Source organism: Heloderma suspectum, chromosome 2 (assembly GCF_057233095.1).
Source record: "Heloderma suspectum isolate Gila_16-S chromosome 2, 16-S_ref, whole genome shotgun sequence".
Taxonomy (NCBI): domain Eukaryota; kingdom Metazoa; phylum Chordata; class Lepidosauria; order Squamata; family Helodermatidae; genus Heloderma; species Heloderma suspectum.
The window spans coordinates 319,420,160-319,434,232 of NC_139459.1; the positions used below are offsets into that span (position 1 = coordinate 319,420,160).

Sequence of the window (14,073 nt, forward strand, 5' to 3'; positions counted from 1 at the left end):
ATACTAGGGATGTACAAATCAGTCACTGGTCAGTCTGGTTACTGTCAGTTTTGTATATATTCAAACGTTCCATACAATTTGTGCATCATTCAGTGATTATTATTCTTAAAACACACACACACACAGATGAACATTCGCATTTATTTTTCTATGCAACTTTCCCTAACATTCCCTAACATACACATTTTTGTATGTGATTTCCCCTACTTTGACATTTTTGTATGCAATTTTTGTGCCAAGAACTGCATTGCAAAATTCGGAGAAGTGAAGAATCCAAAAGATAACTGTGTTCTGATCTGAATCTTAGTCCAGGCAGTGTGAATTAGGTTGGTTGCTTAAAAATGTGGACCAAATGAAATTCTCTGCCATCAATAGAAAAGAGTCAAGACAGAAGATAGATATTGAGAAGCATAGATGAAGCCAGAGCAATGACTGAAGATGAGCCAGTTTTGAAGAGACTGGAGGCTTAATCCAAAGATTAGATTGAGCAGGGCACAAAGAACAAGAGAGCAGATAAGGAAACGTCAGGGAGAGGAGATTGGAGAAAATCATGAAGAGCCTTGAAAGAAAGTGTTTATAACCAAGGAACAGAAACAGATAGCAAGTGTAGAGAAAAATAAGAGAAGTGGTGCCTTTACTCAGTGGTGCCTTTACTCCAGTAGTGCATTTATTCCAGTTCCCCAGCAGATGGCACTCTCTGGCAACAACTGCATAGGGAAGGAAATTGGAAAGAGTGCTTTACACAAACGTGTTATTGTTTCATTTTCAGCTCTGGTTTCACCAAAGGAAGGGGAAAACGCATATGAAATCCTGTTATCTGTTGTCACTACATCTTCAGCTACTACAACATGATTGCAATTTATTGCTGATGTTTGCAAGCAGGCATTGTCAAGATTTCAAATACTGGCTGGTCCTTTCCAAAAGCAGGATTAAAATGTGCAGAACGAGTGCAAAATCACAATGTACTACATGCTGAGAATGGCATATTCTACTCCCCAAATGACTTCCATTTACAGTCAAACACTATAATCATCAGTGCTGCTCAGCTGCAGTTAAAGCATCAAATCTGATTCTCAGACCCCTCCTCCTAGCGATACCAGTGAAGTTCACCCAAACCTGGCTCTGAAATGAACTGACTAGCAAGCACACACAGCAGTGGAAGCAGTGGCAGAGTGCAGGCAAGAAGACATTCCCCCCGACTTCCTTCCACCTCCAGTAGCCCTTGGGAAGACTTCAAGTCCCAAGGACCACCACTCTTTCAGTCATGGTTGTCAGGACCAGGATCAGAGAGCAGGAAGGAAGGAGGAAAATTCCATCCTGTTCCACTCTATCCATCATTGCTACCAACATATGTCCCCACTTGCTGATAACTAATGGAAAGGGTGGGGTTTGGGTGTGGGTGTGTGTTTTTATGAGCTCTCCAGATTGGTTCGGGAAATTACCAAATCATTTCTAAATTGGTGGTAGTGGTGGGGGAAGCGTTTGGTTCATTTCCGAGGGAAGTGTGTATGTGTGTGTGTTTCTGTGCACGCACATTTAAGCTAATCATTAGGAGGAATTTCTTAAGGACAAGAACAGTAGTGCAAGCAGTAGAGTAAGGAGGCTAAAGGTACAATCCTATGCATGTTTAGTTAGCAAAAAAACACTACAACTCCCAGTATTCCCCAGCCAGCCATGCTGGCTGGGGAATGCTGGGAGTTATAGGGGTTTTTCTGTCTAAACATGCTTAAGATTGCACCTTCAGGTTGCTTTGGAATCCCATTACTTAGATGTTTTGAAGAACTGCAGGAGAGATATATGTCTAGCCATCCTTTGAAGTAGACAGTCTCCTGGCGTATGACTTCTGGCAGCTAGATGATTAGGAAATTGTTTGTTGATGCACCATGTACCCACTTCCAGGATGCCTACGTTCTATGTAAGGGGGCTATTTTCTCTTTTATATAATAGCTCATTTTTAATAGCTCATTTTTAATTATTCTGGGAACCCAACCAACATCAGTTAATTTGTGCTTTTGGTTAGTTGAGTATTGGTTGCTGGTTTATAAACACAGGGGAAAAAAATGGGCTTAAGCATAAGATTGTTTTCAAAAAGGACTTCTAAGACTACAGCGTTCTAAATCTCTAGCCTTGCTCAAGGGGCATTAAGGTATAAGAGGATTAATCCTGAAAACTGTGAGAGCTCCAGTGTTGGATTGCAAGCTTCCCATTAACTACCAACTTGTCTTGTACATCTCCATAAAGGCCAGGCACAATTGGGGTCATAATACACACATGAGACAATCCTATTGATTTAAATGGAACCAAAATGGGTGTGGGGGATTTCTCTGTTTTCCAAACTTTCCACATGGTGGCATCAGGGGCTCAGCTGTCACAGTTTAGGAAATAGTCCCTTGAGAAATTGCGACTGCAATGGATAACTGTGGACATTTTTCACATATTACATTTGTGGTGTAAACCTAAGATATTTTTAGTGCATGAGTGCGCGCGTGCGCGCGCACACACACACACTACAGTACACTTGTCAGGGATCTTGGTTGAGGATAAACTAATCCTGGTCTGTATAATGCATGAAGTGGCCTTATGGGATGCAATATAAACTTGAAAGGGAAAGACCCTAGATAAACAGATGCTGGGGATCTAGACCCAGGTACAGGACTCAGGGCCCATGAACATGTTTTCCTCAGCTCAAAAATGATTCCCACCAACATTCCATGCAATGCATTGTGGTAATAGTAGTCATGGAGGAGCTGCACATCCATGAATGAAGTATAGGTTAGGGAGGTCTACGGTTAGGGAGATTCCCATTTCCAACATCATCACATGACCATAATATGAAAGGGCCATGGTTTGATTTTTTTTTCAAAACAAGAGTCAAAAGCCTTGAAGTATGTTGATTACTGTCCAAAGGAGGCAGAGACAGTGACCAGAAGAGGTGTGAGCTCTTCCCTGGCTAAATTCTATTGGCATTTGTGTGCTCAGGTTGTCAGAAGGAAAACAAATAAGCTACCACCTGCTACCAATGTGGGTTGTTGCATCTATGTGCCTACTTGCCTCCCACCTCAGTGAGAGAGTCCCAGGTTGTTGTGTTTTTAATCCTGTACAAGATAAAATAAAGAACTTTGCTCCTTCTCCCAGTATGGATCCTTATGCAGAGAAACTGTAAGCGAAATCCATGTAGAAGAGGGAGCTCATGGCAGGCGTCAGGGTTTGCAGAAGTACGAAAATACTAAAAGAGCTGAGCATGGTCAGTGGTCATAGATTGCTGAGTGTCTGTTATGAGGGGAATGGAATGCAGTATCCTGGAATAGGGCATGGCTAACTGGCTGGAACCTTGAACAAGAACACTCCATACTGCAATATTTTATTGCAGGTCTCACATTTGCAGTTTACAAGGCAACTTTGAGGTTGCAGTCTCAAACAATGTGACTCACCATGTAGACTTGATGAGGTTTGCCAGCTACAACAGAAGACAGCAGGCCTGTGGCTTTAGTTGTTTTGTAGGAGGGAGATTATCAGAAGGTTTTCTGTCATATTAGTACAGCAGTAGGAAAAACTCCCACTCGTTGAACATGGCTATACAGCGATTAAATAAATGAGTTCTGCTCTCTTCTAAATACAGCGGCTCTTGCTATATGTTGCTCCCTCACTATTCCTCCTATCTATTTCTCCTAGGCCCGAGAAATCACTAGTCAAACTATCTTTTTGTTGATGTATGTGGTGAAGCTTGTTAAACCTGTGGCCTCTCCTCAGTTTGAAGAGCCTCACAAATGACTAAATGGGAGATTCTTGGGTAGATATATTGGACTGAAAGCGGTTTCTTTTTTCTCTCTCTGACCAGGGAGGACTAATCTCTCTGATACTTGAATATGAACAAGGAGAGCATATTTTAGATCCCTGCTCAGCCAGGAAATGCCTGGGCAACCCACCATTTTTTCCATCTTGATTCCCAGTCTACAAAATGGGAATATTAAATGCAAGGTCTGTTGTAAGAATTTCAGAAGAGCCCCTGCTGGATCAGACCACAGCGGTCCATCAAGGTCAGCATCCTGTTTCCCACAGCAGCCAACCAGATGCCTTTGAGAAGCCCATAAGCGAGGGCAATAGCTTCCCAGCCACTGGTCTTCTGAAGCATGCCAACACTGCCTCTGCTCCTCTGAAGATGAACAAGTCCTGAAAAGTTCTTTAACGTTATGATTCATAATTAAAAGCAGGTTCTCTGGATCAAATCCAGAAAGCCAAAAATCATTCCCCCCCCCTTTCCTTTCCTAAATATGCAAGAGATTCTAATACAGAGCAGCAGGAGTTCTCAGGTTTTATCTTCCATACCATCATGAAAGAGCTCTTTTTAAGGTGAAATTATATATTGTACTGGGTTCTATTTAATTTTCCCCTGACAGTTTTAAAACACACAGATATACACAAAATCACTCAGGAAAATCAGTCACTGGAAGCTGGAGGAAGAGTGGGTAAAGAAGGGTACTTAACCCTTCCCCTGCCAGACGTTTTTCCATAGAAAGGGCCCCCTCTCAAGCGGCTTTTCTCCACACAGGACAAAACATAGACTTGTATAATTTCCCCAGGGAGGTGATTTTGAGAAGAAAATGGCCAGCAAGAAAAGTGGCAAAGCATCCTCTCCTCATTCCAACAACTGTGTCTGTCTGTCTGTCTGTCTGTCTGTCTGTCTATCTACTTACCTACCTACCTACCTACCTACCTATCTATCTCTCATGTATAGTTTGGCTGCCAGGAGAATTAGGCATACATGAAGAATTATGTGACCTCTAATAAATAATCAAAGACCATTACTAGTAATGTATACATGTGAAAAATACTGATGACCAAAGCTGTGGGGATCTGAACAACCAGTGTGTCAGTCCTTATCTGCAAATGCAGTTTAATGTGTATAATCAGCCAAACAGACTCTGTTTTCAAATTACTGCAGGATGTGCATGCGAGAGACATGCAAGCACTAGGGCAGCTGTTAAAAAAGCTTTGTGTTTTCCACATGCAGAGATGACAGGAACCCTATGAATATCTGTGTTCTCGCTTCTCTATTATTGACAGAAAAGGGAACGGACAGGGTGCAAGCATCGGTGAGCTGTCTGCATCTTCCGTGGCCTTCGGGTTTAAAATATGCTTCATCTTTAGCCGTGTTCTTGAAGGGAAGAGGGCAAGAGCAGCATGGCCTGGTTGTAACTTGACTGTAACTCCAGTGGAATCTACGATAGCCAGTGAGGTCAGCAAAGCTAAGTTCACTTACAGCAAACGAGCCCTGGCCCTTAGCTCATGATGGAGTGGGAATGAAGATGTCAGCCCATGATTAATGGCGGTGACATTTCACCACTCGGAAACTCAAGAGAAAGAAAGGAGTTGGGCACATTTTATTTCTTTTTGCCCTTGTCTCCTGTGTGTGGGGTGACTTCTGGGAATAGGCAGAATTCCTGTCAATGTCGCTGGTCTTGTTTAATAGATTTCATTGCTCATAAAACTATTAATATGGCTCTGTTTCGGTGTGCGGGAGATGTGGATGTCTCTGAAACTCTGTATCATAATGAATGGGGGCCAGAATCTTTATCTGAATCTGGGACCATAATTCTATGCAGCTTAATTGCTGTGACTTCCTTGGCATTTGATTGCTTTTTGCAGCTCCTGCAGTTCCTTTGAAGGCTTCAGTTTTTCAGACAAAAATCCTCAGCCAGATTGTTAAAATATTCTACTATAGTAGAGACACATTCCAAGCCATCTGGAATGTTTTCTAAGTCAGCAGTTTGCAGTATTGTAGCCATTTCATACCAATGCAACCTTCCTCCCCAACCCCACATATGCCCAGCCACCCCTGTTCAGGATGAGAAATACTGTATAAAGTCAAACAGAAAAGCACAGTGATCCCAGAGCTTATTTACTAAAAAAAAAAGAAAAAAAGAGTGGCTCATCAATTTATAAAGTAACAAGAAAATGAAGCATAAATATTTGAAACACTTATTTCCTCTCTGGATTCCCTCTGATACCACAGAAGTGAGAAGAGAGGGATAAATAACAAAATCAAGCAGGAGACAGATGCGTGCAGCTTAATGTTCTCTGTGCTCATTTTCCTCAGTAGCATGGGCAGTTTTATTATTTAATACTGCTGTTGACTGTATCTCATAAAGATTTGACTGTATCCACACTATGATTAGGTATGTAGAGATTTTGTAAAATCTATTCTGTCTGCGTTGTCAGGTGCCCGTGCCTTTCATTCTGTCATCCACTCACTGATGGAATTGGATTTTTTTTCCAATTTCCTGAATTTGTGCAAATTCACATCTGCACAAATTTGGACTTGAAAAATGCACAAATCCCCCAAAATGCATAAATCCCCCCAACATGCACAATTTCATGCTTTAGCCCATGGGGGAAATGCACATTTTCAGCCTGTTTTTTAATTTTACATATTTTTCTATGACTAAATTTGTGTAAAATTTTGGAAAGTAAAAAAAAAAAACCTAGTCTGCAGTAGGGATGTACGAAAGTCACTTACCTTTTAACGAAATTGATTCGAGGTTGGGGGGAGGCGCTCCATCCCTCCCCCCGAAATTCTGGCCGGGGGGGAGGCGCTCCATCCCTCCCGCCCGAATCCTGGCCGGCCGGGTCCGCAAACGGCAGCAGCTGTAGCCGCCACCATTTGCGTCCCTGCAGTCAGCCATGATAGGCTACGTAAATGTTTGCATAGCCTATCATGGCTGATTTAAAAGAAAAAAATGCACGTACGAAAATGGCGGCGCCCAAGGGCGCTGCCATTTGCGTTCCTTATTTTGACATGTCTTAGTCTACATAAAAATTTATGTAGACTAAGACGGCGAAATCATGGCATCTGGCCCTATCACCTCCTGGCATATAGAAGGGGAAAAAATGGAAGCAGTGACAGATTTTACTTTCTTGGGCTCCAAGATCACCACAGACGGTGACTGTAGCCATGAAATTAAAAGACGCTTGCTCCTTGGGAGGAAAGCTATGGCAAACCTAGACAGCATAGTAAGAAGCAGAGACATCACCTTGCCAACAAAGGTCCATCTAATCAAAGCTATGGTTTTCCCAGTAGTAATGTATGGCTGTGAGAGCTGGACTATAAGGAAGGCTGAGCGCCAAAGAATTGATGCTTTCGAACTGTGGTGCTGGAGAAGACTCTTACGAGTCCCCTGGACTGCAAGGAGGTCAAATCAGTCCATCCTAAAGGAAATCAACCCTGACTGCTCATTGGAAGGACAGATACTGAAGCTGAAGCTCCAATATTTTGGCCACCTAATGCGAAGAGAAAACTCTCTGGAAAAGACCCTGATGCTGGGAAAGACTGAAGGCAAAAGGAGAAGGGGACGGCAGAGGATGAGATAGCTAGATAGCATCACCAATGCAATGAATATGAACCTGAGCACACTCCGGGAGAGTGCGCAGGACAGGAAGGCCTGGCGTGCTATGGTCCATGGGGTCACGAAGAGTCGGACATGACTGAACGACTGAACAACAACAAGACGGTGAAAATAAGGGGAACGCAAATAGCGTAGACGCTACGCTATTTGCGTTCCCCTTCTTTTCACTGACTTAGTCTACGTAAATGTTTACATAGACTAAGATGTGTCAAAATAAGGAACGCAAATGGTGGTGCCCAAGGGTGCCGCCATTTGTGTACACGCTTTTTTTTTCTTTTAAATCAGCTGTGATAGGCTATGTAAACATTTGCGTAGCCTATCACGGTATTTTTTTAAAAGTCTAGCCATGATAGGCTACGTAAATCTTTACGTAGCCTATCACTTTTTTTTTTTTTTTACTGGAAATGGCGGTGGCGGCAGTCGGTCAGAAGACCGGCCGCCGCAGCCGCCACCGCCGAACCGCTGCCGGAGCTGCTGCCGCCGCCAGGAAAATTCGCCCAAGGTATGTCCCATCCCGGGGGGGCATGGGGGGCAGACCATTTCGCCACCGATTTCATTCGTGGCGAAATTCTCTGACATGCCTATCTGCAAGTCCATGAATCTCAGGAACTCAGGAAAAGCTGTCCACTGTGGAATCCATGGGTCAGATTCATAGAAATCTGAACTCATTTGATTCCATTGTGGATTTCTCCAACTTCCCTAACCATGATATTTGTCACCCATCCTATATATATATTTAGAGATGGGTGAAGGAGAGATGTTTGAGCTCACCAAGATGCTCTAAACATCAGCTTGCTGCTCATGTCTCTTTGATTTATGCTGATGTTTCCACTCACTGTTCATTTTGCACAAATGGGAAAATGGCACAGAATGAACAACTACAGAATGTGAAAACTCTACATTTGTGCAGATTTCCCCTACAGATTAACCATGCGGGATTGAAAAGGTGTGCATTTTGAGAAAGTTGTGCCTTTTGAGGAAGCTGTGCATTTCTCAAGTTTGAATGTGAACACAAGTTCAGGAATTTGCTAACATTATTGGAGAAAATGTGCTCCTGTTCACACTTGGGATTGCAAAAGGGCCATTTTTGAAATTTGCATATAACCATAGATATATTGAAATATATATCTATGAACATCAACATCTTGGGAATCAGCAAACTAAAATGGACAGGCATGGGCGAATTTAATTCAGGTGACCATCATATCTACTATTTTGGGCAAGAATCCCTTAGAAGAAATGGAGTAGCACTCATAGTCAACAAAAGGGTGGGAAAAGCAGTACTGGGGTACAATCTTAAAAATGATAGAATGATCTCAGTACGAATCCAAGGCAAACCATTCAACATCACAGTAATTCAAGTCTATGCCCCAACCACTGAGGCCGAAGAAGCTGAGGTTGATCGGTTCTATGAAGACCTACAACACCTTCTAGAACTAACACCAAAAAAAGATGTCCTCTTCATCATAGGGGATTGGAATGCTAAAGTAGGAAGTCAAGAAATCACTGGGATAACAGGCAGGCATGGCCTTGGTGTCCAAAATGAAGCAGGACAAAAGCTAATAGAGTTTTGCCAAGAGAACACGCTGATCATAGCAAACACTCTTTTCCAACAGCACAAGAGGCGACTCTACACATGGACGTCACCAGACGGTCAATATCGAAATCAGATTGATTATGTCCTTTGCAGCCAAAGATGGAGAAGCTCCATACAGTCAGTAAAAACAAGACCTGGAGCTGACTGTGGCTCAGATCATGAGCTGCTTCTTGCAAAATTTCGGCTTAAATTGAAGAACGTCGGGAAAACCACTAAACCGTTCAGGTATGACCTAAATCATATCCCTGATGAATATACAGTGGAGGTGAGGAATAGATTTCAGGGATTAGACCTGATAGACAGAGTGCCTGAGGAACTATGGACGGAGTTAACATTGTTCAGGAGGCAGCAACGAAATCCGTCCCAAAGAAAAAGAAATGCAAGAAAGCCAAGTGGCTGTCTGATGAGGCTTTACAAGTAGCTCACGAAAGAAGGGAAACGAAAAGCAAGGGAGAAAGGGGAAGATATACCCAACTGAATGCAGAGTTCCAGAGAATAGCAAGGAGAGACAAGAAGGCCTTCTTAAATGAACAATGCAAAGAAATCGAGGAAAACAACAGAATGGGAAAGACTAGAGATCTCTTCAAGAAAATTGGAGATCTCAAGGGAATGTTTTGTGCAAAGACGGGCATGATAAAGGACAAAGAAGGCAGGGACCTAACAGAAGCAGATGAGATTAAGAAGAGGTGGCAAGAATACACAGAAGAACTATACAGGAAAGATCTGAATGTCCCTGATAGCCATGATAGTGCGGTCACTGAACTTGAGCCGGACATCCTAGAGAGTGAAGTCAAGTGGGCCTTAGGAAGCATTAGTAACAACAAAGCTAGCGGAGATGACAGTATTCCAGCTGAGCTATTTAAAATCCTAAAAGATGATGCTGTTAAAGTGCTGCATTCAATATGCCAACAAATCTGGAACACTCAACAGTGGCCACAAGACTGGAAAAGGTCAGTTTACATTCCAATTCCAAAGAAGGGCAACGCCAAAGAGTGTTCAAACTACCGCACCATTGCGCTCATTTCACATGCCAGCAAGGTGATGCTCAAAATCCTACAAGCTAGGCTTCAGCAGTATGCGAACCAAGAACTACCGGAAGTACAAGCTGGGTTTCGAAGAGGCAGAGGAACTAGAGATCAAATCGCCAACATTCGCTGCATCATGGAGAAAGCAAGAGAATTCCAGAAAAACGTCTATTTCTGCTTCATTGACTACGCTAAAGCCTTTGATTGTGTGGATCACAACAAACTGTGGCAAATTCTTAAAGTGATGGGAGTACCAGACCACCTTTCCTGTCTCCTGAGAAACCTGTACGAGGGTCAAGAAGCAACAGTAAGAACCAGACATGGAACAACCGATTGGTTCCAAATTGGGAAAGGAGTACGACAAGACTGCATATTGTCACCCTGCTTATTTAACTTATATGCAGAGTACATCATGAGAAATGCCGGGTTGGATGAATCAGAGGTCGGAATTAAGATTGCCGGGAGAATTATCAACAACCTCCGATATGCAGACGATACCACCCTAATGGCAGAAAGCGAAGAGGATCTCAAGAGCCTCTTGTTGAGGGTGAAAGAGGAGAGTGCAAAAGCTGGTTTGAAACTCAACATTAAAAAAACTAAGATCATGGCATCTGGCCCCATCACTTCCTGGCATATAGAAGGGGAAGAAATGGAAGCAGTGACAGATTTTACTTTCTTGGGCTCCAAGATCACCACAGACGGTGACTGTAGCCATGAAATTAAAAGACGCTTGCTCCTTGGGAGGAAAGCTCTGGCCAACCTAGACAGCATAGTAAGAAGCAGAGACATCACCTTGCCGACAAAGGTCCGTCTAATCAAAGCTATGGTTTTCCCAGTAGTAATGTATGGCTGTGAGAGCTGGACTATAAGGAAGGCTGAGCGCCGAAGAATTGATGCTTTCGAACTGTGGTGCTGGAGAAGACTCTTACGAGTCCCCTGGACTGCAAGGAGGTCAAATCAGTCCATCCTAAAGGAAATCAACCCTGACTGCTCATTGGAAGGACAGATAATGAAGCTGAAGCTCCAATATTTTGGCCACCTAATGCGAAGAGAAAACTCCCTGGAAAAGACCCTGATGCTGGGAAAGACTGAAGGCAAAAGGAGAAGGGGACGGCAGAGGATGAGATGGCTAGATAGCATCACGGATGCAATGAATATGAACTTGTGCACGCTCCGGGAGAGAGCGCAGGACAGGAAGGCCTGGCGTGCTATGGTCCATGGGGTCACGAAGAGTCGGACACGACTGAACGACTGAACAACAACAAATATTGAAATTTGCATACGTCCACTGATATATTACTTTGTTCATACAACAGAAAGCATAACTATTTGGGGGTTCAGACAAAACACCTCTCATGTTAAAATCATGCTGCACAGGCTAGCTCTGGAATGCACTTACTTTGGAGTTGTGACTGGTCCCACTCTCTCTGCATCCAGGACCCTTCCGCCTTTTTACATTGTTGCTACAGCTGTTGTAGCTTCTTAAGGTTGTTTTAAATATTTTATTAGGGCTTTTATTTTATGAAATCTTTGTAATCTGCCTTGGTTGGCCTCAGAAAGGCATTCTAGAAATATATCCAATCAATTGCTCTGACAACACCCTGTGCCTAGGGATGGGCGAACGAGTGATGTTCAAGCACCAAGATTCTCTAAACATCAGTTGATTGCTCATCTCGCCTCTTCATTTTGCATGAATGGGAAAACTGTGCAAAATGAACAGCTATCAAATATGGAAGTTGTGAGAACAATCCCCACATCTGCACAGATTTCCCAAATTGTGCAAATTTCCCCCATAGACTAAAGTGTGGGTAATTTCAAATGTGTGCCTTTAGAGACAGCTCTGCATTTTGAAAAAGTTGTGCATTTTAAGGAAGTTGTCCATTTTGAGAAAGTTGTGCATATTGAGATATTTGCATATTCTGAGAAAGTTGTGCATTTTAAGGAAGTCACACATTTTTCAAGTACACATTTTGTGGCCATGAAGTCAAGTTCTGGAATGTACAAACATTTTTTGGAGAAAATGTGCTCCTACTATCATCTGGGATTGCAAAAGGTGCATTTGGAGCGATTTGTGAACTGAAACGAAATTCTTATACGTCCCTATCTGCACCCACCAGTGATATATTCAGTGACTGTAAGAAGGGGCCTATGAGTGTACTGATTCTGCATGTAGAGCTCCTCCTTGAAAGGATAATCTTCACTGGCCTATGATTCCCCGTCACATGGAAGAACTCTATGCATGTACATCAGTACCCATGTAAGTCCCATTTCTCACTTGCCAAACATGTCGCCAGCAGAGGGTGTCAGCAGCAGGTATGTCAGCAACAGGGTGGAATGCTTTTAATGTGTGAGGGGTTCATCTGAATTCACCTAGGGTCAAATTATTATTATTATTATTAATATTAACAAGAACGACAATAACAACAACAATAATAATTCAATTTATAACCCACCTATATACAAAATACTATGTCTTGGAAGAAACTTGGATATACACAGAAGACAATACTCATGGAACTATATCTGCTCATGAACAGTCATTCTTTGCTCTTACGCCAAGTTCATGCAAACAGCCAGTTGCATGGTGGCTGCAATTGTGTGTAACAAAACCTCAGTGGTTTCATGAGGCAATGAATGGGAAAGAAAAAAAATAACTGGTTATTTTTGTGCTTAACCGTACCTGCTGCTTCTCTGCTTTATCAACCCCTACCTCTGGTGTCGGTGCCTCTGTGTTTCATGTGTACAGACAGCCTTGGCCTTCTGAAAAGGCAAGAGTTGAAAACTCTCCTAGCTGTTACTAAGATCACAATCCAACTACTCTTTCTGAACTATTTATTGGGAGGGGGTGCCTAGATATTTTTCTTACCATTCATAATGGTTAGCTTTTTGAGGTCTAGTTGGCAGTAATGTAATTGCAATGCTTCTGTGACCTATTCCAGACATAGCTGTGAACTACATAACTTGAAGATTGCTTCTGTAAGTGAGACATTTTAAAGGCCATTCATTGTAAGAATATGTATTTGCTGAGTTTGCAGATTGATGGAATTACTATGGCTAAACTACATGACTGTAATCCACTGATGGCATAGCACTCATACTGGGGTAACACAGCATGAGTTCACACTATTAGTATAAGTGCTAGGAAATATAACATACTATTCTCTTCCAAGTCTCCCTCCCTCGGTAAGGTGATATCCTGAGGTGTTTAGAATGAATGACTCATGATAGCATTATATTTTTTTTCAAGTAATAAAGCTGAGGAAATTCAGTGCATGATCTTTCCCTTAGTATTGTTTATTTCCATTTTGCTGCACTAACAGTGCAATCCTACACATATTTACTCAGACGTAACTCTAATGAGTCCAATAGGGCTCCTTAGTAAGTATGTTTAGGATTGCTGCCTAATGGCATATATAAGCTATGGATGTAAGTTGGTTTAATAGTTGTTCCTTCTCCCATGGAAACCTGAGAACTGTAGTTCCAGGAGACCAATTCACTGCACCTTCACCAATCTATAAATTCCATAACTGTCTAAGGAACACCATGACAACAAAATAGAGATAACCATTGGGTGCTGATGTTAGAGTATGTGCAAGGACTATATGTACTCTAACTCTCCAACATAGAAGTGATATTTGTGTGAAAAAAACAGACAAAAAACCCTCTGGCATGAAGAGCAGCCTTTCATAGCCACAACTGTTGACTGATTTCAGCTGGGACAGGAACACAACTCAGTAGAGTATAGTTGGTTTTGCCTTCTAAATAATTTCTCATTAAACACTGAATATTGGATATACCTATTTGTTTATTTCTTTATTTGATGTATGCCCTGCTTACGAGGAAATGGTGCTCAAGGAGGCTTATGCTATCATATTATTTACCTTTTATCCTAAGTTAACTAATGTTAAAGGTGCTTTAGCAGAAACTATGCAGGAAACCAACAAATCATAATCTGCTCAACTGGTTTCCTGTATGTCAGTACTACAGAGCTGGTTCTCAGCTGAAACCAATCAATGTGTGACAATTACTTTTACACATATTTATTTCT

General features: G+C 42.3%; 1 protein-coding gene across 8 annotated transcripts in view; it reads right to left on the bottom strand.

Annotated features, from left to right (window-relative positions):
• The window catches only part of CHL1 (cell adhesion molecule L1 like), a 364,319-nt gene that overhangs the window by 61,676 nt on the left and 288,570 nt on the right, over positions 1-14,073 (bottom strand). The window lies entirely within an intron of this gene.